Source organism: Mus musculus, chromosome 1, assembly GCF_000001635.26.
Source record: "Mus musculus strain C57BL/6J chromosome 1, GRCm38.p6 C57BL/6J".
Classification (NCBI taxonomy): Eukaryota; Metazoa; Chordata; class Mammalia; order Rodentia; family Muridae; genus Mus; species Mus musculus.
In genome coordinates, this window is record NC_000067.6 from 121352603 (window position 1) to 121378718 (window position 26116).

Sequence of the window (26116 nt, forward strand, 5' to 3'; positions counted from 1 at the left end):
ATGGGGAGAAACTTATAGACAGAAGTGACAGAGTGACTGTTTTTGCTTCCCTTTATTTTTTTTAAACACGTGTGTGTGTGTGTGTGTGTGTGTGTGTGTGTGTGTGTGTGTGTGTGTGTGTGTGTGTGCGTGCACGTGCCTGAGTACAGTATGTTTCCCAAAGGCAACCTGTGGGAGTCAGCTCTCTCTCTTCACCATGTGGGTTCCAGGGTTCACACCTAGACCATCAAGCCTGCCACTAAGCCCCTTTCCCTGCTGAGCCACCTCACAGGCCCCAGATCTTGCTTTCTTCACAGGGTGGTTTCCTTTGGGATTACCTAATCTTATCTGGGTCAGAGCCCTTATCCCCTCCATAGTAATGACCAGATGTCTATACTCTTGGAAACACTGGGGGGGGGGGGGGCGGTGAAGGGATAGGGAGTTTCCAAAGGGGAGACCTGGAAAGGGGAAAACATTTGAAATGTAAATAAAGAAAATCACACACACACAAAATCCCACAATAGGTCCTTTTTTCCTCTTCTACATGGATGATCTTTCTTTATTAAGTAAAACCAATGTCTTGACTTTAAAACTTGGTACACATTTGAAGTATACTTTTTAACATTAGCAGATGCCAATGTCCAAGTATCTCAGACACACCCCTGGAAAGAAAAACTGCCGTCTCTTATGACCTCTTACAAACCTCTAAAGTTGTCCTGCTTAGGAGTTTGCCCATTTGTGAAACAAATATTCTTTATAATACAAAGGGAGGCACTGGAAGGTGGGGATCACAGGAGTGTGTGCACAAGTGTGTGTGTGTGTTCATGAACTGCTGTATGCAGGTTTACATGGATGCATACCTGTGTAGAAATCGGAAACTGAGTTCTTCTGCTACTCTCCACTTTTTGTTTGTTTGAGACAGGGTCTCAGTATCTCACCCTGACTGGCCTGGAATATATTCATGAGGATCTGCCTGCTTCTGCCTCTAGAATGCTGGGATTAAAGGTGTGTGCCATCATGCCCTTAAGACAGGATTCTTGCTGGCCTAGAACTCCCCATTCAGGCCAGCTTGCTGACCCAAGAGTCCCAGAAATCCACCTGTTTCCGTCAACCAGTACTGGGATTGCAGGCACACGTAAACACACCTGGAGTTTTTATAATTTGTATGTATTCTTTTGAAAATGATATACATTTATACAACTTATCTGGATCTCTCTCCTCCAACTCCCCTCAACTTCCCATTATATCTCTTTCCCAAGTTTATTTACCCCCTTTAAAACATTTATTTCAAACTTTGTTACTAAATTTAAAAAAAAATTTTTTTTTAGCCCACTGAGTCCAGTGAGTGCCATCACACAGGCATGGGCATGGCATCAACCCCTGGGCTCTTCAGCTGCAGCAGCAGGTGTCACATCAGGACCCTCTCTGTCTTCCATGCTGGTACTGTTAATTGGCTTGATCTTGCACAGACCTTGTGCAAGTAACCATGGTAACCACAGCTGCTGTGTGTCCATAAGCAGAACAGCCAGGCCTACACAGGGCACAGCACTTCACAGCATTCTCCCTCATTATCCAGCTCATACATTCTTTTTATCCCCTCTTCCAAGATGTTACCTGAGCCTTGGAAGGGGGCTTGACCCAGATGCCCTATCTATGGCTAAGCATTCACTGTTCCTTATTGTCGGCATTTTAAGCAGTAATGCATCTCTGCAGTACCCACAATGCACTGCAATAAGAAGGTTGGGAGCAGCACAAATACACCTACAGTTATAAACCTAAATATTTATAAGGTGGTTTGACAACGTAACTATTTAGAAAAACAATGTCATAAGGTTCTTCCCTGGGGGCCATGACTTCCCTAGCCATGTTTGTAGCTGTGTTTACAATACCAGCCATGAATTTCATCCTGCGGAGCAGGTCTCACATGCAAGGGGGTGTCCGTAAGCAGTTGTGCCACGATTGCAGCCGCAGGCACATCTTGCCTGGCAGGTCGCTATTGTTGGATATAAGACTCAGCCCCGGGTAAGCCCACTGCAGTCTCTTCTCCCCAGCAGCAGCTTGCATAAGGTTGTCTAGCACTATGAATGGCATCCAGTAGGGTGAGTTTACTGATCAGTTTAGGATCGATTTCTCTGTGACCTGCAACAAAATCATGTGCTGCCTTCAGCAATAGGGTCCTGTCATCCTGTGACAGTGGGCATCAAGAGCAATGGCAATAGCCTGTACGGGGTTTGATGCCTCTGGGGCCTCTTTGACCAATAAATCACAGGGAAGCAATCCATGCCCAACACTGAGATTTTCATTTACTAACACGTATCTCCTGGGAGCAGGACTGTCACTAATATGGAGTACTCGAGTTCAAACTCCCTCTAAAAGTTAAATTTTAAATTAGATTACAAGGCAGGGGGCTTCATAAAGCTTTGTCATATATCCTAGGTTTTGGTTAAATGGTCTCTTACCCATCCTGTCCCCAAATCTACCTAAAGCTTTATTCACAGTATTTTCCCCCTGTTCGTTCATATTGAGTATGTTGTACAGTTCCTTCATTAAATTGTTTTTATTCAGATAGAAAAATCATGTAGGTTCTTCATGTTGGTTAAGCCTTCCTCTGACCCTGCATTCTCCAACCCCCATCCCTCCACTGCCTGCTCCAACTACCTGTCCCCTGTCTTCCTGTTCTCTACTTTTATTTCACCTATATTCCACTAACACCAGCAGCAGCCCCACAGCCTGCACCAGGCCTGCCCACAGCTCCTAGGAATTTGGGGCCAGAAGCCTAGCCCCCACCTAGCTCCTGTACCAAGTTAGGAGCTCAGCTTCTCCTGCCTAGGCCTGCCTATGTCACCTGATTAAACCCGGGCTCCTGCTGCTTAGGCCTGTCCTCCCAGGAACTTCCCTTCAGGTCCCAGTTCTTCCCAAAGCTTCTGGGAATTGTGGGCCTCAGTCCAGCCCACATGGCCTCCTGCCCCTGGCTTTTTATGCGAGTGCTGGGAATCCAAGCTCAGGTCTTCACACTCGCACAGCAAGACAAGCACATTACGGACTGAGGTATCTCCGTTGCTCTGGGACCACGTCCTTTTAATCTTCCGTATGTCACCATCTACAGACTTGTCTCTGGCTCTGCCCACGCAGATGCTCAGGAAATGCTTGCTAACTGAACGTTTTTACGATCACGGGTAGAAAGATGGGGATTTTTCCTTCGCTTGAGTCACCCAGGAGCGTCGTTCTCATTCGGAGATGACCACGGTTAAGAAAGAGGGTCTCATAAAACATACAATTTGATGAAGCCATCTGGGAAGACAGTCATCATATAAATGCAAGATATTGATATTCTCTGCCTACTTGGGGAAGGACCGGGTAAATTAAGGTGCAGCCCAGCTCCATAATTCAAATCCACTATTGATGTCCAAGGTCTTCGGATGATAGACTTTTCAGATTGATATTTCTCACAAGTCCAAGGCTAAATCTCCTTGGCAATTTTGCTAGCTATTTGTATAGAGAGACTTTTTCCCCCTTTTTGGGAAATAGATTAGTCATATTTTTAACAGGAGTTTATCAGCATCCTCTGAGAGTCTTGGAACAGTTTTTTAAATGTGTGTCTTTATTGCTTTTTTAAAAAATATATCTTCTCTTCTTTACAAGGAAGAAATACTACAAATTAGTTAATCACATCGTTCCTGGTTGAGTAATTATGCACAGTGTCGTGCGGGTATCGAGCAGTCTAATCGATTCAGCTGCCTTCTTTTCCTCTGTATTCTTCTCCCACAAAAGTGTCTTCTACTTCTGAGGTTGTCCTGAAGGCTTCTCTGCTAGGAGCAACCCAGCACTGTATGCTCCATGTTAACATATTGTTCTCTGGGAGATGTTGCCAACACTACTCTGTAGTGAGGTTCTCCAGAGGAAGAAAACAGAATAAATATATACTACAAAGGAGAGTTCATAGATTGGCTTGCACCAGACAGGCCTGAGTAGTCCAGCATTGGCTGTCTGCATGCTGGAGAGACTGTGAACTGAGAGGATGTTCAGCCCATGAGATGGATACCCCAGCAGCCTCAGACTGGAGCTGGAGGTCTAGAAGATGTTGGTAGTGTTGCTGGTCTTCCATCTACATTGGAAACCAATGAAGCCGAAGTCTGATGTCAGCAAAGACTAGCAGCAGCAACAGCAGCAGAATAGATACATTTATCTGCAAGAAAGCAGGCAGGCAAAAGCAACCCTGAGTCTTCCATAGTATGCTCATGCCCATGTGCATGTGTGCGTGCATGTGTGTGTGCATGTGTGTGTCTGTATACGATCTACATGTATGTAGTGTCTTCAGATGCCAAAAAGGGGAGCATTGGATACCCTGGAGCTGGTTACAGGTTGTGCAATGCCAGGAATCAGTGCTGGGAACCAACACCAGGTCATCTGCTCCTCCCTGCTAACTCATATTCCAGCCCACTTAGAACCATTTATAGTGGGCCACCATTAGAAGGAGTTGTATACTCTGTCGGAGGTCTTCACCCATCAGTCAGTCCTTCCTGAAAATGTTCCCCAGACCCACCTCAAGTAACTTGAGACCCAAGTTGGCAATCAAGACCAAGTCACAAATAAGAGGTCAGTCACACCAATGATAGCACCATGACACCTTACAGGCTCTGACACTCCTGATCCTTACTGTAGCCTGGGACAGAAATGCAATGTGCTCCCTGTACTTGTACTTGACACAAGGCCTTGGGATCTCTACTGAAGAATTTTTCATCAGTCCTGAGGCTACAGCTGGCAGTGTAATGTGAACTAAACTTTCTGTTGCACTGCCTACCCTCCCCCGACCCCTAGCTGAAGAAGAAAGGGGACCCACTATTTGAGTAAACACCAAGTCTGTGTGGCTCAGGCTCACACACACTCTCACCACACACTCTCCAGATCACACACACTGCATCCAGTCACATCACTCTCCCAGAGATGGGTCGACATTCTCAGACGTGCTCTGGGTTTCATGTAGTAGGTCTTCAGTTCCCAGGGACCACACATAGGGATTACTTGAAGCACGCATATAATAGGGAGCAGAGATGCAGAGACAAAGGGACTGTACACTTTGCCTGGTTGATGACTGTGGTATCAATGTCTTTTGTGGTTTAAATATAAAGTGTTGGTGGTAAGCTCTTGTGTTTGGAATGTGATCCCCTGATGGAGTCCCTGTTTGGAAAGGCCTTGGGCTCTTTAGAAGCTAGAGTTAACTGGAGTGAGTTGGTCGGTAAGGGCAGGCTTTCAGGTGCATTCATTTTCTGGAGAGCAGAGATGCTAGGTGTCTTCCACTATCATTATCTATTGCCCAGTGATTTTCTAGGTTCGTGTGTTTTAATTTTGTTTTTGAGACGATGTTCTTTACTAGAACCAAAGATACCCTGTTTGCATGTGTGGTTGGCCAGTGATCTCCAGGGATCCATCAGTCTCTGCTTGACCTTTTCCCTGGAAACATAGTGAGGTTACTGATGCATGCCTCTGCAGGGGCACACACACACACACACACACAGAGAGAGAGAGAGAGAGAGAGAGAGAGAGAGAGACAGAGACAGAGACAGAGACAGATGTCTGTGTGTATATCTGTGAATGCTGAGTATCTGAACTTTGAATTCAGGTCTTCATACTTACTAGAAAAGTTCTGTATCAATGAAGCAATCTCTCCAGCACAGGCTTGAAGGTTTTATAGCCAAGGACCACTTCCTAGAAACCCAGTAAAGATGCAGTGTGGCCAGCTCCTCCTGCTGCCCCTGCTGCCCCTCCTTCTGTCCCTCCTGCCCTTGCTGACACTCTTGCCCATCCTGCCCATCCTGCCCCTCCTGCCCCTCCCGCCCCTGCTGCCCCTCCTGCCCCTCCCGCCCTTGCTGTCCCTCCTGCCCCTGTTGCACCTCCTGCCCCTGCTGCCCCTCCTGCCCCTGCTTCCCCTCCTGCCCCTCCCGCCCTTGCTTTCCCTCCCGCCCCTGCTGCCCCTCCTGCTGCCCCTCCTGCTGCCCCTTCCGCCCCTGCTGTCCCTCCTTCCCCTCCTGCCCCTCCCGCCTTTGCTGCCCTTGCTGCCCCTCCTGCCCCTGCTGCCCCAGCTGCCCCTCCTGTCCCTCCTGCCCCTGCTGCCCCTCCTGCCCCTCCCGCCCTTGCTGCCCTTGCTGCCCCTCCTGCCCCTCCTGCCCCTGCTGCCCCTCCCGCAACTGCTGCCCCTGCTGCCCCTCCTGCCCCTCCCGCCCTTGCTGCCCTTGCTGTCCCTCCCGTCCCTCCCGCACCTGCTGCCCCTCCTGCCCCTCCTGCCCCTCCTGCCCCTGCTGCCCCTCCCGCCCTTGTTGCCCCTCCTGCCCCTGCTGCCCCCCTGCTGCCCCTCCCGCCCCTGCTGTCCCTCCTGCCCCTCCTGCCCCTCCCGCCCTTGCTGCCCTTGCTGCCCCTCCTGCCCCTGCTGCCCCAGCTGCCCCTCCTGTCCCTCCTGCCCCTGCTGCCCCTCCTGTCCCTCCTGCCCCAGCTGCCCCTCCTGTCCCTCCTGCCCCTGCTGCCCCTCCTGCCCCTCCCGCCCTTGCTGCCCTTGCTGCCCCTCCTGCCCCTCCTGCCCCTGCTGCCCCTCCCGCAACTGCTGCCCCTGCTGCCCCTCCTGCCCCTCCCGCCCTTGCTGCCCTTGCTGTCCCTCCCGTCCCTCCCGCACCTGCTGCCCCTCCTGCCCCTCCTGCCCCTCCTGCCCCTGCTGCCCCTCCCGCCCTTGTTGCCCCTCCTGCTGCCCCTGTTGCCCCTGATGCCCCTGATGCCCCTCCCACCCCTGCTGCCCCTTCTGCCCCTCCTGCCCTTGCTGCCCCTCCAGCCCCTGATGCCCCTCCTGCCCCTCCTGCACCTCCTGATCCTCCTGCCCTTGCTGCCCCTCCTGCCCCTGCTGCCACTCCTGCTACTCCTGCCCCTCCCGCCCTTGCTGCCCCTCCATCTTCCCCTCCTGCCCCTGCTGCCCCTGCTGCCCCTGCCACCCCTTCTGCTGCCACTGCTCCTCGGAGTTGCTTCTGGTTGGGTGTGGCTGCAGAGGCGAGCAGAATGACCAGCACAAGTCTCAGCCTTCAATCGTTCGCGTTAGATCGTGCTGATGAAAATATCACGTCTAAGGCTCGTCTTCTTACGTCTGAAGAACAGTTAACATTTACTGATTTCATTGTAGGGGAATGCAGAGGTTCCATACTGTGTGTGACCGTCCAACGACATTATGTCAGAGTCAGTGCTCTCACTTACCATCTAGGTCCCAAGGATCAAGCTCGGTCCACCGGCCCGGCAGCCAGCACCTCTACTGGATGAGCAGTCTCCTCAGCCCTTCAGCTTCTGGCATTGGAGCCACACCCTAGAGGAAAGCAAACCCAGAGCTCGGGAGTTAGGCCCTTGCATTTCTTTTATCTCAGATGTGAATTTACAGACTTAGAAATCAGATGCGAGGAAGCTACCAACACTCATCGTCTTTGGACTCTGCCAGGCATTGTCATGGTTCGGCCTCCATGATACAGGAGTGTTGGGAGTTCTGCAAAACCAGCTGGGGTGAACTTTCTTTATCTCGGAAACCATATAAGCAAGCTGGTCTAGTAAGTGCAACAGGGCAAGGCATGGCGCCATAGCAGGAAAGGGCTCTGCAGTCTTTTTTTTTTTTTTTTTTTTTGTCACTGCAATAAAATTCCATGATCAGAGTAACTTTATAGGAGTAAAAAAGTGCGTATTTTGGCTTACAGTCCCATTGGGAGAGTCCATAATGGAGGTAGAGGCAGTAAATAGCCAGAGAATGAAGCTGAGGGAGTGTGTATCCATCCACATGCAAGACCCAGGCAGAGAAAACCATCAGGAAGGCTTGGCTTATAAACTTCCACCTTAAGACTCAGACTCACACACATGCACACACACACACTCATACACACACACACACACTCACTCTCACACACACTCACACACACACACATGCACACACTCACACACTCACACACACACACAGTCATACGCACACACTATTGACTTGTGTGCAAAGCTGTCTGTACTCTTAGTGATGTTCTTAATGCTAAGAATCTCCGTGAGGGACATTCACCCCTGGCAGGGGAATAACAGACCACAGACACAATTTCGTATCAGCCCAGCCTGATGAGCCAATGAGCTCACTCCTGGTGAATCCGTGAGTCAGAGGCTGCTGACAGGAGCAGGAGGGATGACGCATGGCAATAGCATCTCTGGAGTTCCTCTCCCCATCTCCCTTTTACTTCCTATATACTCTATTGCTTCTCCCAGACCAGGTGACAGGTGAGGGTGGTGGGTAGGATCTTGGATGAAAGTCTAGGAACCCTCTCTCCTCCACCTATGAACCATGAGTGAATGTTGCTAGTCTCAGCACATGACTATGCTCTAGCTATCTGCATGTTTATTGTCTTTCTTATTCCCCTGTCTAGACTGGAAGCAGAGCAAGGTCCCCTGTAGTTCCTATAGCAATCTTGTCTCTATGAGGACTATAACCATGTGATGCTCAAAAGAAATAACTACATCATAATAATCTCCAAAGCTTTCTTTTTCATACTATAAAACATAAAGCTGTAGTATGAATTTTATGCCAAATGTAGTGTAAATATCCCTTGGGGATAGAACACAAAGTCCAAAAACAACAAGTAGGGAAAAGATCCCATCTAAATCGCCAGCAGGAACATGCCTACGGCTGCTCTGTTGAGAACACCAGCAGATTTGCCTCAGATTAAAAGCACAATTGCACTCAGTCATCACCAGAGAAGCTTTCTTCTGCAGCAGATGGGAACAAACATAACAATGTCAATATAACAAATATAAGGAATATAACAAATATAACAAATGGGAACATTGTCACAGCCAGACAATGTGCAGAGAGGAAGAGACCTTTGAATGCTCAGCCCTAAATGGGATGTCTCCATCAAATCCCTCCCCTCAGTATTCAGGGAGCCCCTCAGAAGAGGTGGTAGAAAGTCTGTAACAGCCACAGGGGATGGAGAATTAGAGGAACCAAAGTAAAAGCTGGGCGTGGTGGGACACACCTTTAATCCCAGCACTCGGGAGGCAGAGGAGGCAGATTTCTGAGTTTGAGGCCAGTCTGGTCTACAGAATGAGTTCCAGGACAGCCAGGGCTATGCAGAGAAACCCTGTCTCGAAAAACCAAAAGAAGAAGAAGAAGAAGAAGAAGAAGAAGAAGAAGAAGAAGAAGAGGAGGAGGAGGAGGAGGAGGAGGAGGAGGAGGAGGAGGAGGAGGAGGAGGAGGAGGAGGAGGAGGAGGAGGAGGAGGAGGAGGAAGAAAAACCAAAGCCCTCTAAGTCACCCCATATCTGGCTATGAACTCACGTGCACAGGGCCTGCACCGGTCTACACCAGATGAGTCCATAGATCTGATAGAAGTAAACACATGTCCCCATATCTAACCTAGAATCGATCTCCTCCAACTGATAACCACTTGCAAGTAAAAATTTAGTTTCCCCAAGGGAGTCTCCCTCAGAAAACAAACTACTTTTAAGGTAGGCTACATGCCCAGAAGTAAATGGCCAACAGAAAATAAATTTTGTGGCATCTTTGGAGGTTCCTTATGTCATAATCTCATGTCAAGGCTTTTTTATTTTAATCTTAATTTTTTTTAATTTTTATTTTCCCTTGATACCCTAAACTTTTTTAAAGAATATCATGGCTTCCAGTTTAGTCTTTTCATGGGATTTCTGAATGTGTGAATGAGTGGGTCTCTGCCTTTATATAAATCTTTTTGTGCCATTTCTTGAGCTCTCTCCCTTTTGCTTGTTTGTTTTGCCCTATTCTGTGTGCTAGTTTTTGTTTTATCTTATTCTACTTTATTTTATTATTATCCCTTGGAAGCCTGCTGGTTTCTAATGAGAGTCAGAAAAGGTGGTAGATCCAGATGGGAGGGGAGGTCAGTAGGAACTAGGGTGAGAGGGGAGGGGAGCCTGTAATTAGAATATATTATGTAAGAAAAATTTATTTTCAATAAAAGGAAAAACATATATAAGAGAAAGAAATCTTTGCATAAAACATGTAATTGTGGGAAGCAAACATTTACTTTAAGGGTGTGTGAGTGTGGGTGTGGGTGTGTGCACACATGCCAACAGAGGCCAGAACTAGGGCTCAGAACCCCTGGAGCTGGAGTTTCAAGTGGTTATGAGCTCCTGATCTGGGTGCTGGAACTGGGCTCTAGTCCCCAACAATAGCAGCAAGCACTCTTAACCAGTAGTCCATGTCTTTAGTCCTGAAAGCATTTATTTTTAAATGGCATATAGAGAGAAATTGGCCTCCCAACTGCCTGCCTTCTTAGCTGACATTGGTTTTCTCTCTCTTTTTTTTTTTTTTTTTTTTTTTTTTTTTGAGCTAGTTATCACAGTAGGGGAAGGTGGAGAAGTCCTGCCAGTCTTTCTCCTGAGCCACATGGTTGCTGGGAAGGTGAGGTTTTGTGTGTAAAAGATTTAAAGGAATATTTATTCTTATTTAAAATGATTTGCATTCAGAAAACTAAAATGAAAACTTGCTCAGATTTTCCTGATCTACAAAGGGAAGTTCAACAGCCTGGCCAACTTCATGATTTCAAAATTAAAGGGAAACAAAGAAAGGAAGGAAGGAAGGAAGGAAGGAAGGAAGGAAGGAAGGAAGGAAGGAAGGAAGGAAGAGAGAGGGGAGGGAAGGAAGGAGGGAGGGAGGAAGAATGTGGCAGGGAAGAGGGATCAGAGCACTGGGGATGGAACTCTACTAAGCTGATTCTCTACTAAGCATGCACAAGGCTATGTGTGTAATATTCAATACAGCCAAAATAATCTAGTATAAACAGCCCTTTGTTAGTGCCTGAAGTTTTATGGAAGAAATTTGTTTATATTTATAACCAAGAGTCTTTTTTTTTAATTGGTTAGATAGCAGCCTACAGAATGGGAAAAGGTTTTCACTCCATATCTAACAGAGGGCTAATATCCAAGATGTATAAAGAACTCAAGAGGGGCTAGAGAGATGGTTGAGTGGTTAAGAGCATTGACTGCTCTTCCAAAGGTCCTGAGTTCAAATCCCAGCAACCACATGATGGCTCACAACCATCTGTAATGAGATCTGATGCCCTCTTCTGGAGTGTCTGAAGACAGCCATAAATCTTTAAAAAAAAAAAAAAGAACTCAAGAAACTAGACAATGACAAACTAAATAATCCAATGAAAAAGTGGGGTACAGATCTAAACAGAGAATCCTCAACAGAGGAACCCAAAATGGTTGAGAAACAAAGAAACATTCAGCATCTTTAGCCATCAGGGAAGTTCAAATCAAGACTCCACCTTCCACCTGTCAGAAAGATCAGTAACACACGTGACAGCTCATGCTGGCAAGGACTGGAGCAAAGAGAAAGCACCTCCATGGCTCATTGGAGTGCAAACTTGGGCAGCCACTCTGGAAATCAATAAGGAGGTTTCTCAGAAAATTAAGAATCAATCTACCTCAAGAACCAGCCATACCACTCCTGGGCACATACCCAAAGGATGCTCCATCCTACCACAAGGACACATGCTCAACTATGTTTGTAGTAGCTTTATTCATAATAACCAAAAACTGGAAACAACCAAGATGTCTCTCAACCAAAGAATAGATAAAGAAAAAAATAAGTGGTACATTTAAACCATAGAGTATTATTCAGCTGCTTGAAAAAAAATGACATCAGGAAATTTGCAGACAAAATGGATGGAACTAGGGGAAAAAAATCATCCTGAGTGAGGTACTCCAGACCCAGAAATAAAACATGGGATAAACTGATTTATAAGTAGATATTAGCCATAGAGTAAAGGATAATCACACTACAATCCACAGACCCAGAGAAGCGAAATGACAACAGCTTGGGGGTGGGGCATGGACGCAAGGACCTTACTGGGAAGAAGAAATAGTTTTTGCAGGTGAACTAAGGGCAGGTGTGGATGATGAGAACAGAAGGGGTCATGTGGGAGCGGGATGGAGGGAGAGAATACTGGCAAAGATAAGTGGATGTTGAGCATTTCTGAACTGACATAGAAACCCAATGCACCAGAAACTCCATGAAATCTATGAGCGTGACACTAGCAAAGTTTCCTGGTAATGGGGGACATGAAGCCTGAACTGGCCATCCTCTGTAATCAGGCAAGTCCTCAAGTGCAAGAAGTGGGACACCAAGATAGCCACAAGACCTCCAACCTATAGTTTGTTATGCCTGCAGAATTTGCTGGCACTGGAGCCAAGCATAATGGTCATCAGAGAGACCAGAGACTTCATCCAGCAACGGATATGAGCAAATGCTGAGCCCCACACACAGCCAGACATTAGACAGAGCTCCCAGAGTCCTTTGGGGGAGGGGAGGAAGGATTGGAGGACCCAGAGGGATCAGGATTACCACAAGAACATGACCCCCAGAATCAACAGATCACAACTGTCAAGTGGACTCTTAGGGATCAGGGAGCCTGTGTGGGTCTGACCTAGGTTCTCTGCATATGTGTTACGGTCGTGTAGCTTGGTGTTCTTGTGGGATTCCCAACAGTGGTAGCGGGGCTGTCTCTGACTATTTTACATGCCTTTGGAACCCTTTTCCTCCCACTGGGTTCCCTTCTCCAGCCTTGATGTGAGAATATGTGCCTGGTCTTATTGTAGCTTGTTATATATCATATTTGGTTGATATCCCTAGAAGGCTTGTTTTTTTCTAAGGGGATGTGAAGAGGAGGTTGGATCTGGGGAATAGAAGAGGTGTGGAGAGAGGTTGGAGGGAGGGGAGGGAGGAGAACCTGCAGTTGGGATGTAATCTATGAGAAAAAATAAATAAAAGGGAAAGATGGAATAAAGACTCGGTCAGAGGCTCTTTTAGTTACTTTTCTGCTGTTGTGGTTAAATACTCTGACAAAGCAACTGAAGAAGAGAAGGGTTTATTTGTGCTACCAGTTACAGAGGGACACAGTCTGTCACTACAGGGAAGACACAACAGCCTACAGGGAAGACAGGATGGCCAGAGCAGGAGCTGGCTGGTCACATTACATCTGCACTCAGGAAGCAGAGGATAAACAGGAAGTGGGGCTGGGCTATAAAGTTTCAGGGCCCTCCTTCAATGACTCTTCCTCCAGCAAGACTCCATCTCCTAAAGGTTCCACGTGGTTCCTCCAACAGCATCATCAACTGCGATCCAAGTGTTCAAGCACATGAAACGTGGGGGACATTCACCTTCCAGTACAGCAGTTGTGTTTTTAGATTCACTTCTAAAGGGATTCCTGAACTAAAAGCTTCTGGAATTGCCAGGCAGAATTAATTCTCTCTCTTCCTTCTTTCAGTCTACTTAGTCACAAGTATTGGTTACAGTATCTCCCATCTTGCACCTACAGTATTCTTGATAGCTTTGCTGGCACTTATTATATATATGTAGGTAACTTAGTGAATTCACAAAGCCAGCTAGTGATGACAGTGCATCAAAATTAGTACGTCGTGGAAGCGTACGAAATATAAAAGAAAAACAAAGCCAGGAAGACAACTCGGTTGACAAAGTGCAACCGCCCGAGCGTGAGGATCTAAATTTAATCCCCACTTGCTGTGTAAAAGCCAGACACGGAGGCACACTCTTATCGTCCCAGCACTGGAGAAATGGAGACACAAAGATCCCTGAGGCTCCCTGGCCAGTCTAGCCAAATTAGCTTGTAATAATACCCTTAAAGACCCTATCTTAGACAGGGCTTCTATTGCTGTGATAAAACACCAGGAACAAAAGCAATCTGGGAAAGAAAGGGGTTTTTTGGCTTATGTGCTACAGGCTATCATCAAGAGGAAGCCAAGAAAGAAACTCTGGGCAGGAACCTGGAGGCAGGAGCTGAAGCAGGGGCCATGGAGAGGTCTGCTTACTGGCTTGCTCCCATGATTTTTTTTATACAACCCAGGACTACCTGCGGAGGGAGAACACCATCTACAGTAGATTGTTCCCTCCCGAGTCAACTATTAGTCCATAAAATGCCCCCAACAGATTTGCCTACAAGCCAGCTTGATGAAGGCACTTACCTCAGTTGCTATTTCCTCTTCCCAGATGACTACACCTTGTGTCATGCAGAAACAAACAAGCAAGCAAAAGAAAACGAAAACCTAGCCAATACAAACCTGTCTCAAAATAACATGGCAAGGTTAGAAAGATGCCTTAGCAGCTGAGGGTGTGCACTGCTCTCGCAGAGGATCCAAGTTTGGTTCTCAGAACCCATAATGGGTGCTCATAATTACCTGTAATTGATGCCCTCTTCTGGCCTCTGAGGACGCTCTCACACACTGCCATATACACACCCACAAACAGAAGCATACAATTAAAAATAAGATAAAGATTTTAAAATAATAAGGAAAGCAATTGAGGAAAACACCCCCACACTGACCTGCATGTACACCAGTGTGAGGGTTTGTATAGGCTCGGCCCAGGGAGTGGCACTATGGGTATGGGTTTTAAGACCCTCATCCTGGCTGCCTGGAAGCCTGTATTCTGCTAGCAGCCTTCAGATGAAGATATATAACTCTCAGCATCTCCTGATCCATGCCTGCCTGGATGCTGTCATGTTCCTGCCTTGATGATAATGGACTGAACCTCTGAACCTGTAAGCCAGCCCCAATTAAATGTTGTCCTTCTAAGAGTGGCCTTGGTCGTGGTGTCTGTTCACAGCAGTAAAACCCTAAGACAGCCAGCATGCACATGTGTATACACAGGAATGTATGTGCACATACACAAAGAAGAAGAGGAAAGTTCCAGGAGACACTAGCAGAATCTCTTAGACACACGATTCCATTTAATTAGAATGTCATGTCTGACTTGTCGGTGTCAGATTTCACTGACTTTCCCAGGGAATCCTCCAGATAATTCAAAGGAATTCACCGTGGCTTTGCTCCTCTGCACGCCTAGGGAGTCTGGCCTGCACTGGGACGCTTATGTTCCTGTTCATCATGCATTGGTTTTCCCGCTCAGCTCAGTCCTGCCTGCCAAGAGCAGTCCAGGATGGCAATCATCCCTGTGCTTTCCGTCAAACAGGGGCTCCAGGTGGCCTCGGCCCAAGGCAGAAAAGCCAGAAAAGTAACATTAACGATAAAGTGTACTAAGATAACAAGGCAAAAGAAGAAAACATGCTTAGATACCCTGCTCTGTGATCTTTGGTTTTTATGGTGCTTCCCTGTTTGTTTATTTGTTTGGGGTTGGTTTGATTTGTTTGTTTTCTCTCATAGCTCAGCATTTTCCATGACCCCCTACTCTTACTGGAAACATTAAGGAAGAGGTGGAGTGCATAGGCATCAGCTACAATGAATGAAAAAGGCTCAGTCTACACCTTGCTTATGCCCTCACAAGCTCTTTGCTTGTTTGTTTTGAAATAGACTCTAAGTAGACAAGGCTGGCCTCAAATTCCCTATGTAGCCCAGGCTAGCCTTGAACTCCTGATCCTCCTGCTTTTTCTTCTTGAGTGCTAGAGTTACATGCAAGAGTCAGTATGTCAAGCTTCAGTCTTTTGAGGTTTTGTAAAAAAAAAAGAAGTATCGTGCGCGCGCGCGCGCGCGCGTGTGTGTGTGTGTGTGTGTGTGTGTGTGTGTGTGTGTGTGTGTGTGTGTTTCCTATTAACTTGAATCTACAACTAGTAACTGTTAGCAATATCTCCTTTAACATTTATTTCCATAAGTCATTTCCAAAATAAATTCCATGAAATGTTTATAAATGCTTCATGGGGAAAAAAAGCTTCTATGGTCAGACATTGAATGAATTTCTGTAACACAAGCTAAAACAGATTCCTTTGTAACAATCCTTCCTGTGCCCTTTAACTTGCCAAAGTCTCTTGTCAATCTCTAAAGGAAAGTATAGTTTGTACCACAGGCCCCTGTCCATGAGAGCCATCTAGACGGATTCTGACATTTACGTAAATCTACCCTTCTGATGTAAGGACTTGGTTTAAACCACAACTCATCGAAGACAGACATCAACTACCTTGATCCCAGGCTGGCTCATTGAGTGCTTGTTGTGCACACTTGCAGACCTGCATTGGTCCTCAGAAACCACATGAAAAACCCAGGAGTGGTAGCCAACACTTCTCGTCCCAGCCTTCGGCAGCCAATTTAGACTCTTAGATCCTCGGGCACATCTAGAGCAGAAGAGATTATCACAAGCCTAGCTTAGTAATTGATTCATTTCTCTTTTATTACCCATTTTTAAAGATTTATTTTTGACTATGTATGTTTGTGTCTCTGTATGGACATGTGCCTGTTGGTGCAGGTGCTTGAAGAGGCCAGAAGAGGGCATTGAATGACTGGGAGCTGGAGTTATAGGTCTTTGTCACTAGGTGCTGGGGATGGAGTGCCAGTTCTCTGCAAGAGCAGTCCATGCTTTTAGCCACTGAGCCATCTCCAGATCCTTATTTATAGTAGTCGTGGTGGTGGTGGTGGTGGTGGTGGTGGTGGTGGTGGTGGTGGTGGTGGTGGTGGTGGTATCATTATTAATTATTTTAATTTTTGCAGCAAGATTTCTCTGTGTAACCCTTGCTGTCTTGGAGCTTGCTTTGTAGACCAGGGTGACCTCAAACTCAGATATCCACTTGCCTCCTGACTTCTGAGATTACCCCAATTTTTTAATAAGATGTTCTAAGTGATATAAAAAAATATTTCCAGGTTGTGATGACATGTGTCTTTAGTCCCAGCACTACTAAGGAAGAGGAAGGCAGATCTCTGACTTCAAGGCTAGCCTGGTCTACAGAAACAAGTTCTAGGATGGCTATGGCTGCACAGAAAAACCCTGTCTTGGGAAGAGAGAGAAAGAAAAAGGGGAGAGGGAAAAAGGAGAGAGGGGGGAATGGGGGAGAGAGGGGAGAAGAAAAAAAGAGAGAAGAAAAGAAGATGGTGTGTCTTTTCTGTCTGTTACAGTCTAGTGCTTTGAACTGGGAAGTTGGCAGAGGCTGTTTATACCAGGTAGCTTTAAATCATCTCTGAAAGTGAAATGAATCCCAGACAAAAAGTCATGTCTTACACTATGCACCAATAGCCTCATAGCAGTGTCAAACACACACACACACACACACACACACACACACACACACACACACACACACACACACACATACACACACACACACATACACACACACACATACACACACACACACACATACACACACACACACACACACGCACGCACGCATGCGCACGCGCGCACACACACACACACACACACACACACACACACACACACACACTTGAATGGCCCTGACTATGCTATCATTGTGATGGATCTAGAATCAACTAAAAGAAGACAAACCGTGGGACACTCCGGTGAGAGATTTTCTTGATCCAATTCCATGAAATGGGAAGACTCACCCTAAAAGTGGGTGGCAACCTGAGTCAGAGGATGTGGAAGAAGGAAAGCCTTGCTTTTGCCTGTTTGCCCCTTACTGTCCTTAAACTCCACCTACTGTATTGCTGCCTCTATTGATGTTTTTCTTGGTATTAAAACCAGCCTCTTTGGGTTTCAGAGGGGCGATTGAAGACCAGCTCTCCAAGAATCCTCCAGGTTTTCAGGACCAGGCTCAGTGAGTGACCTATCTCAAAGAATAAGGGGGTGAGAATGGAGGAGGACTCCTAGTGTCAACACACATGTGTATGCTGACATGTACATGCATAATACAAAATGCTGAAAGAAGACTCCTTCTGTGCCGGGAAATGTGGTGGGCATGTGTAGCTTTACTCTCATAGTTCTCAGGGGTTGCATGTATATCCTGGGCCAAACTATTAGACTGTATAAGTACCTGCCATTTGCTCTATCCATAAACAGAACAGTCTTAAAATGGCTGAGAGATAGCCCAACAATTAAAAGCCCACTCACTGACTGCTCTCCCAGAGAACCTGAGTTTGTTTCTCAGAACCCAGATTGACAGCTGCCTATAACTTCAGATTCAGGAGATCCAACATCTTCTTCTGGCCTCTAAAGGCATTCACTCATGGGCACAAACTCCTATAACACACCCCTACCCAACTACATACATATAATTTAAAATAAAATGTATATAAAAATAGTGATCACAAATGAGGACCTTCCCACCACTCTCCTGCAATTGGCTTCTAGTCCTACCATCTCTACTGGGCTCTTCATCTTTGTTTCTGGATTAAGGTGGCACTTGCCTTGGGGTTAGGCCAGATGTGATCTTCCTTTGGCCTGGCCCTGGTTGGTGGCCCAAGCAGAAAGATTCTGATCGTCTCCCCCACCCCACCCACAACCCCCGAATTGTGAAACTGCAGACATAGCTATCCCCGACTCTATAGAAAGCAGCCTTTTCGAATGCTCAAGCATTTTCTGCTCTGCACTTTGCACGGTGTCTGCTGACTGTGAGATGATAGGGCTTATTCATAGAAATTACGCTCTGCTGGTTTGATAAATACATAACATGTTGAAAGGGAGTTTCGTGGGAAAGTAAACATTATTCATCAGGGCCCTTAGTTCTTCTTCTATCTGCTCTAGGCCGAGCAATATTGTAAGTTGTTTGTTTGTTTGTTTATTATTTTTATTCTCCATTTATCGGGCCTTCTTTCTAGATCTGCTCCCTAACCAAATCCAAACAAGGACAGCAACACTAAGCATAGCAGGGAGATCTGTATGTCTTTTTCTTTACATTATCTTTTGTTCACATATTGAGAGCCGTGGAAGGCAAGACTCAGCAAGGTTCTGTTTTATAGTGTGTTTCACGCTTATCGGTAATTTTTTCCCTCTGACCTTCTGCCTCAGACAATTAATTTTCTTGAGCTGCTCACACACTGGAAGAACACTTGGGGGTGGAGGGGGAGTGTAAGGATAATGTTGGTACTGGTGCAAATAATCCAGGAAGCAGTGCCGTGCAATTATTCAAAGGCCTAATCTTATCTCTTGTTTCATTTTTATAACACGAGTGTACATTTAAAAGTATTAGATGGACCGGGATGCTGTCCCACTCCTTCCAGCCGAAGTAAATAGATGCTGCTAAGTGCCACCGGGAGTGAAGGGCTTGTAATGAGCAGTGTGGAGAGATATGGGCTTCATTCATCATTCTGTTCGGGCCAATACTGAGGCTCTTGTTATCAGCAGGATTCGTAGCGATGTCATCGCGCCTGGCATAAATCTTCTGTCAGTGTGGCTCGGGCCGATGTCCCATTAAAAGTCTGCCTTCACCTAATCACATGATGACCTTTCGATGTCTTTAATTAACCTCTGACCTGAACCATGCCAGTGTCTTGTAGGTAGGTAAATCTATGGCATGACATTTGCTTAGGGTACTCCATTTGTCCTGGTTCTATTGTTGGACCTTCCAGACTATGGGTTCAGTGAAATACAATTGGGACCCCCTCTTAACAGTTGGATTAATTTTTAAAAGGTTAGAACATAATATTTTCCTCTGAGCTCCCAGTGGTGCCTTTGTAGACATTTTCCCCTAGGGAGTTGGGGTCTCCCACTAAAGTAGATTTAGAGAAAGCCCTCAATTTTACTAATATTGTCCTCTTTCCCGTCCAAAGTAATTCCATTTGAGTGCTTTGGGAGCCAGAGACACTCTGGATGGACCAAAGGACAGAAGCTTTAAAACACAATCTCTCCTATATGTCTAAGACAATAGGATGGAGCAGTGATGTGGGAATAAAAGACAGAGATGAGGGGGGCTGGAGAGATGGCTCAGCGATTAAGAGCACTGACTGTTCTTCCAGAGGTCCTGAGTTCAATGCCCAGTAGCCACATGGTGGCTCACAACCATCTGTAATTGGATCCAATGCCCTCTTCTGGTGTGTCTGAAGACAGCTACAGTGTACTCATATACATAAAGTAAATAAATCTTAAAAAAAAAGAAAAAAGAAAAAAACACACACACAAAGGAAGGGATGAAAGAATAAGTCTCATCTTTATTTGGGATTGAGGTGTGTGTGTGTGTGTGTGTGTGTGTGTGTGTGTGTGCATGCAAACATGTGCCTGCAAGAATAACATGCATGTGGAGGCCAGAGGACAGCCTCCTGTGTCATTCTCCTCCAGTGTCACTCCTCAGGTGCCTTCTGCTTTTTTTGTTTGAGACCGGGTCTCTCATTGGCCTGGAACTTCACCACGCAGGTCCACCCAGCTGGCTGTGAGCTTTCAGGGAGTTTCCTAATCCATTCCCCATCTCTCCAACTCTGAGATTACAAGACCAGGATGTCATTATAAGTTTTTTATGACAGTCCTGGAGATGGAAATCATGTACTCAGACTTGTGAGGCAAGAGCTTCACTCACTGAGTTAATCTTATATACCAGCCACCTCCAAAGTATTAAATGATGAATCAAACCCTGTCTCGAAGGTGGCATCTACTGTAATATGTGACCTAAAGGAACACTTATAAGTCTACTGTGTAATGGATATTTTATATAAATTATCTGATTTGGACACTGATCCAGCTCTACAAAACAGAAGTTATAATCCCCACTTTATGGGTAGGATTTGAACCTAGGCCTATTAACCATAAAAACTCTGTCACTCACTGCTACTTTTCGAACAAGAGCCCCCTTTCAGAAGTAACTCCCAAGGAGCCCAGAAACTGCCATTGAGACCCAGGCAGTTTCCTAAAGTGTGGCAGAATCTGGTCAAAAACTTAGGTTTGGTGTCAGTGCAAAGATACCAGATGGTCATCAGTCACTAGAACTCCAAATTTCAAAGGCAATGGTGGGTTCACGTCTCATGGATCCAATCACTGTAACCTGCTGAAAATGGCTGAGTTTGAAAACAAAGGCGACCTATTGAGCACCGTAGAAAGAGCTCCCAGGAGCAGTGCAAAGTTTCAGGACTCCAGTCAACTGTCATCAGAGCTCCCACCCAACAGGAGGGGTCCCAAGAAACGCAACTTCTGTCCAGCTCTTACTTAGGGCTTTATAAAGAATGGGTTTAGGAGTTGCATGGACAAATAGCCTCAAGCTGCCAATTAGCAAGCTGTGCATTTTCTGGCTGCTTGGATTTTCTAGGAAAAATGATGCTTTCAGCTTTGACTTAAAAAGTGATTGTCATCAAGAAAATCCCTCAGTATAGAGGCCTGCCTATCTAGCTAGTTATTATCTATCTAATAATTCCTGCATAATTATCCTGACTGACAGATGGGGTCCAATGTCTGACCTTACAACCAGCAAATCTTTCTGTACCAACAGTCTCTGAGTCGTCTGAGCCCTTTTCTAAGACTGCATCATGGTTTCTCAACCTCCTCACCACTTTGAGGCGGTGCTCTTGGGCCTGAATGATCCCCTTGGTGAAGGAGTTTCTCAAGAACCATAAAGTGTTTAGCAACATACACAATTGTGATGGCCAGAAATGCCTTTGGATATTTGCCCATGTCATAGAACAGGGCAAACCACCTTTGGTAGGAAACAAAAGTAGAGAACAAGAGTCCAAAAGAGATCTGAGGACATTCATGGACTGTTTGCCTGGTATGCATAAAGCCCAGGCTCCATCCCCAGCATCACATAGACCAGGTAGGGTAACGATCTCAGAACTCGGGGTCTGGAGGCCTGAGGATCAGGAATTCAAGACTATCCTCTGCTGCACAATGAGGTCAAGGCTAAGGCTAGCCTTGGTTACATGAGATTCTGTCTCCAGAAAAAGGGGGGGTGGACAAAGATGACATCCTATTCTCACATCCCTGAGAGTTATTACAAGTGATTGACATGCCAACAACCATGCGGACTCTACATACAGCTCTAGTGACTTAAGGTCAATCCTTAGCTTCTTCATTTCCTGGCTTCGTGAAATGGGGCCAATTGAAAGTCCTGTTTATGAAAACGTTGTAGAGCTTGATCAAGGTGCATTAGTGTAAGACACTTACATAGAACATTCCACAGTAAATGTTTGCTACATGATGATTCTCTTGTAAACCACACATCTTTCTAACAGTGAACTATTTTGTTATTTATACCATGACTCAGAATTTGACTTTATAAAATCTTGTCCTAACTTTCTCCCGCCTTCTCCTTCTTCAGAACCACTGCCTCAAGTCTGTTCCTGTTGAGTTTCTGGTGACTTCCAACTTCCAATTTGTACTCGTTGACCTCCTGATTCATATTCTCTCTCTCTCTCTCTCTCTCTCTCTCTCTCTCTCTCTCTCTCTCTCTCTCTCTCTCTCTCTCCCCTTCACTCTCTCCCTTCCTCTCTGTCTTCCTCTATGTCTCCCTTACACACACACACACACACACACACACACACACACACACACACATTTTGAAGAGAATTTCTCCGAACCACAAGCTCCCCTGCAAGAATCCTGTGTGTTCAAGATCCAGCTTCTGGATGTCCTTTTACCAGTCACAGAATTTCTAGATTCGTTGTATCTGATTTCTGAGTTGTCTCTGCTGGAAATAAATAGGAGGAAAAAAAAAAAGCAAGATCTCTATATTGGGATAGAAAGGAGAGCAAGGAGGAATGGAACTTTTTGCAATGAAACATGTGTGTCACGGTACATCTTGACTACCAACTTTACTGATCTGGAATAAACTCAGAGACACACCTCTGGGCGTATCTGCAAGTGTGTTTCCAGGAAGGATTAATTGAAGAGAAATTCCTCACCTCTGCTGTGTGGGCGGGCAGGCACCTCCCAGCAATGACCTAGCCATAAAGAGATCAGAGGGAACGATGGTGCCTTTGCTTGCCTTTGCTTCTTGCTGGTGAGTGAGTGTATCCCACTGTGGCTGCTGTAGCCATCCTTCCCTGCCATCAGAACCCATCCAGCTCCAAAGAGATTGAAGGTCCTGACCTCTCCAGGAATCCTCCAGGCCTTCAGCGCTGGACTGGGGCTGCTGAGGCATCAGCCTTGTGGAGTGAACAAACGGCTGCTAGGTTTTCAGCTTCTCCAACATGCAGATGCCCAGTGTTGGGTTACCCAGCAACTCACCTACAAGACACCAACCTAGCAAATACCATTTTATAGTATACATCCATCTAACCCTCCTTTCCCTCTAAAGAACCCTGACTAACACAATGGGAAACTCAGAAAAGAAAGTGGAGCATAAAAAAATGAGGAAAAGAAGAAGAAGAAGAAGAAGAAGAAGAAGAAGAAGAAGAAGAAGAAGAAGAAGAAGAAGAAGAAGAAGAAGAAGAAGAAGAGGAAGGAGGAGGAGGAGGAGGAGATGGGGAGGAAGAAGGAGATGGGGAGGAAGGAGAGAAGGAGGAGAAGGTGACACATTGCTTAATAACAACAGGAAGCAAAAAGGAGAGCTAGGTCTAAACAGAGCTGTTGTACAATCTTAGTTACTGGGCAGATAGTACAAATGCATCAAATTAGTCACAAAAGAAGCCCAAGTATTTTCCCATTGGATAATCCAAATTACTCTAAATTCTAGGCCGGCAGGAGACCAGGGGGCCTTAGTTGTGGTGTTAGTAGTGGCTCTGGCAGTAGAGGAAGACACAGAAAGGAGGGGTTGCCTTTGCACCTAGAGTTAATTGTAGCTCACCATCTCCTTTTGGAGGAGATGACTCCAAAGTTGCTGCTAAGCAATGGGTGTTGAGATAAAATCTGTCAGATGGCTTTCTCTTACCTCATTTAAGTGGGTAAAATATCACAAGAATATTATTTAGTTATTTCAGGGTATCATTACTGGATTTTTTTTCATAATGTGTGTGGTATGTGCATGTGTTCATGGGTGTCTGTGATGAGCCACAAGCCCCAGGGACCCTCCATTTTTACCCACCTACCCCCAGTTTTGGGGGTTATTGATTCGTGTTGCCACATTCAGTTTTCCAGGTACTCTGGGGATCATCTGAACCCAGGTCCTTCTGCTTGTGCAACAGACCTTTTAGTGAGCAGGGCATCTCCCTAGTCTCTCTTTGTATTGTTTTACCTTCAGAAATATAAAAAATATAAAGTGGTCAGCTGTGACCCTTAACCCTAACATTCATGCTGTTGGAAGTTGCTGTCTTTCTTGGTCATCTTAAGAAAGGGATGAGGTCCAAAGGCAGTGTGTGTGGAGAGGAGGATGGTGATGACATTGAGAAGACATAGGTCTAAAGGGTGGTAACTAGCCACTCCAGCTCTGTGTGTGTATGTGTGTGTGTGTGTGTGTGTGTGTGTGTGTACACACACATGCCCTCATGTCTATCCATGCTGGGACAACCTTGGGTACTGTTTCCCAGAAATACTATCTGTCACATTTATCGAGACAATGTGTCTCACTGGCCTGGAGCTCCCCTAATAGTCTAGGCTGGCTGGCCAGGGAGCCTCAGGGATCCACCCATCTCTACTTTCTTTTTTTTTTATTATTATTTATTTATTACGTATTTTCCTCAATTACATTTCCAATGCTATCCCAAAAGTCCCCCATACCCTCCCCACCACTTCCCTACCCACCCATTCCCATTTTTTTGGCCCTGGCGTTCCCCTGTACTGGGACATATAAAGTTTGTGTGTCCAATGGGCCTCTCTTTCCAGTGATGGCCGACTAGGCAATCTTTTGATACATATGCAGCTAGAGTCAAGAGCTCCGGGGTACTGGTTAGTTCATAATGTTGTTCCATCTATAGGGTTGCAGGTCCCTTTAGCTCCTTGGGTACTTTCTCTAGCTCCTCCATTGGGAGCCCTGTGATCCATCCACTAGCTGACTGTGAGCATCCACTTCTGTGTTTGCTAGGCCCCGGCCTAGTCTCTCAAGAGACAGCTATATCTGGGTCCTTTCAGCAAAATCTTGCTAGTGTATTTTCTAACACTGGGATTAGAACCAAACTTCACCACGTCTAGCTTTCCTTTTACATAGGATCTAGGCATGGAACCCAGGTCCTCAAGTGTGCACACCAAACACTTTACTGACAGAGCTGCTTCTCCAACCATCATCCGAGCCCTTTCAATGTCACTGGACGAACACATTTTAATAGAAAGAAATGGATTTAATGCCTTTTGAGTGAGAGCTTTTCTGATACCTCTGCCTTGCTGAGAACTGTCTCCTGTGACCACAGGGCTTGTAGCCAATGACCTGTGCTTGGTATTTGAAGAGGTTCCTCTGAGGACCAAATTACTTCTGAGCTATCTGCTCAACCACATACATCTGCCCTCCCTACACAGTCATCTTTCCTTGGCATAACTTGAGTGTGACTCAGGAACCACAAAGAGAGAGGCTGGCTCTTACATTCAGAAGGGACCTGGAGTTTAGACTTTCAATGCTTTCCCTCCTCCAAATGAAGTTATAGAAACACTAGAGTTTGAGTGTCGATATAGGGATTATTAAATGTAAATATTTTAAATCCACCAATAATATGCACCTGTGTTGTGGTAATTTTTTCTATTTTAATGTCTTTGAACCATTAAAAACACTGGCCTGAATTCTCAATGTCTCTGGCAGGCCCTGTCCAGAGTGACCTACAGCAGCATTTCCCCCCAATTATTGAAATGCCTTAAATGAAAGTGCCTGCTGAGATGAGAAGCAGAAGCAGAAAGTAAAAGTAGTTGCAAGTCCAGTGTATGCATACAGAGCCACCGGGAAAGACTGCAGTACATTACATACTGGAAATGGGACTCAGTTGGCAGAGCGATTGATGACTCATCATGGGCAAAGCCCTGAGTTCCAGCTCCAACCAGGACTGCATAAATTGGGCATAGTGGCTCATGTTTGTAACCCAGTACTTAGGATAAACAGACAGAAGGAGCAAGAGTTCAAGATCACCCACAGCTACATAATTAGTTCAATGCCATGTTTCAAAAAAGAAAGTTGAAGGAGGAGCCAGGCTGAAGAGGTGGCTCATTCAGTCAAGTCCTTGCCTTACAGGTGTGAAGACCCAAGTTTGTTCCCTAGAGCCTAGGTGAGAGGCCAGGCATGGTGGCACCTGAACATAAACTTAGAACTGTGGAAATTCAGAGAGGAGAATCTCTGGGGCTTGCTCTGAACAATCTAGCTGAATTGGTGAGTTCCTGGTTCAGTGAGCAACTCTTTCTCAAAACAACATGGAGATTAGCTGAAGGACAGCACCTGAGGTGAGCTCTGACATACACGGGCATGCACACACACACACTTTCGCTCACTCATGGGCACAAACATGAACATGAATGCACACATGCACCCTCATGGTTACACACAAAAGATGCAACAATCTATCTCACTAAGCCGCCTAAGAAAGTGTGCCCCTCAAGAGCCAGGGATCAGTCTTTCAGCCCCGTAGCTCTGCTTTCTTACAGA

The 26116-nt window shown here is 46.0% G+C and overlaps 1 long non-coding RNA gene across 2 annotated transcripts; it reads right to left on the bottom strand.

The window, feature by feature from the left end:
• Window positions 1–565: 565 nt before the first annotated feature.
• On the bottom strand, window positions 566–7469 carry 2210011K15Rik. Of its 2 annotated transcripts, none has more exons than XR_003947976.1 (3): window positions 7420–7469; window positions 7210–7315; window positions 566–4165 (listed from the first exon to the last, which is right to left on the bottom strand). It is a non-coding gene; the product is annotated as an RIKEN cDNA 2210011K15 gene (long non-coding RNA). The 2 variants fall into 2 exon arrangements; XR_387342.3 differs by lacking the exon at window positions 566–4165 and adding an exon at window positions 6929–7102.
• Window positions 7470–26116: the final 18647 nt, after the last annotated feature.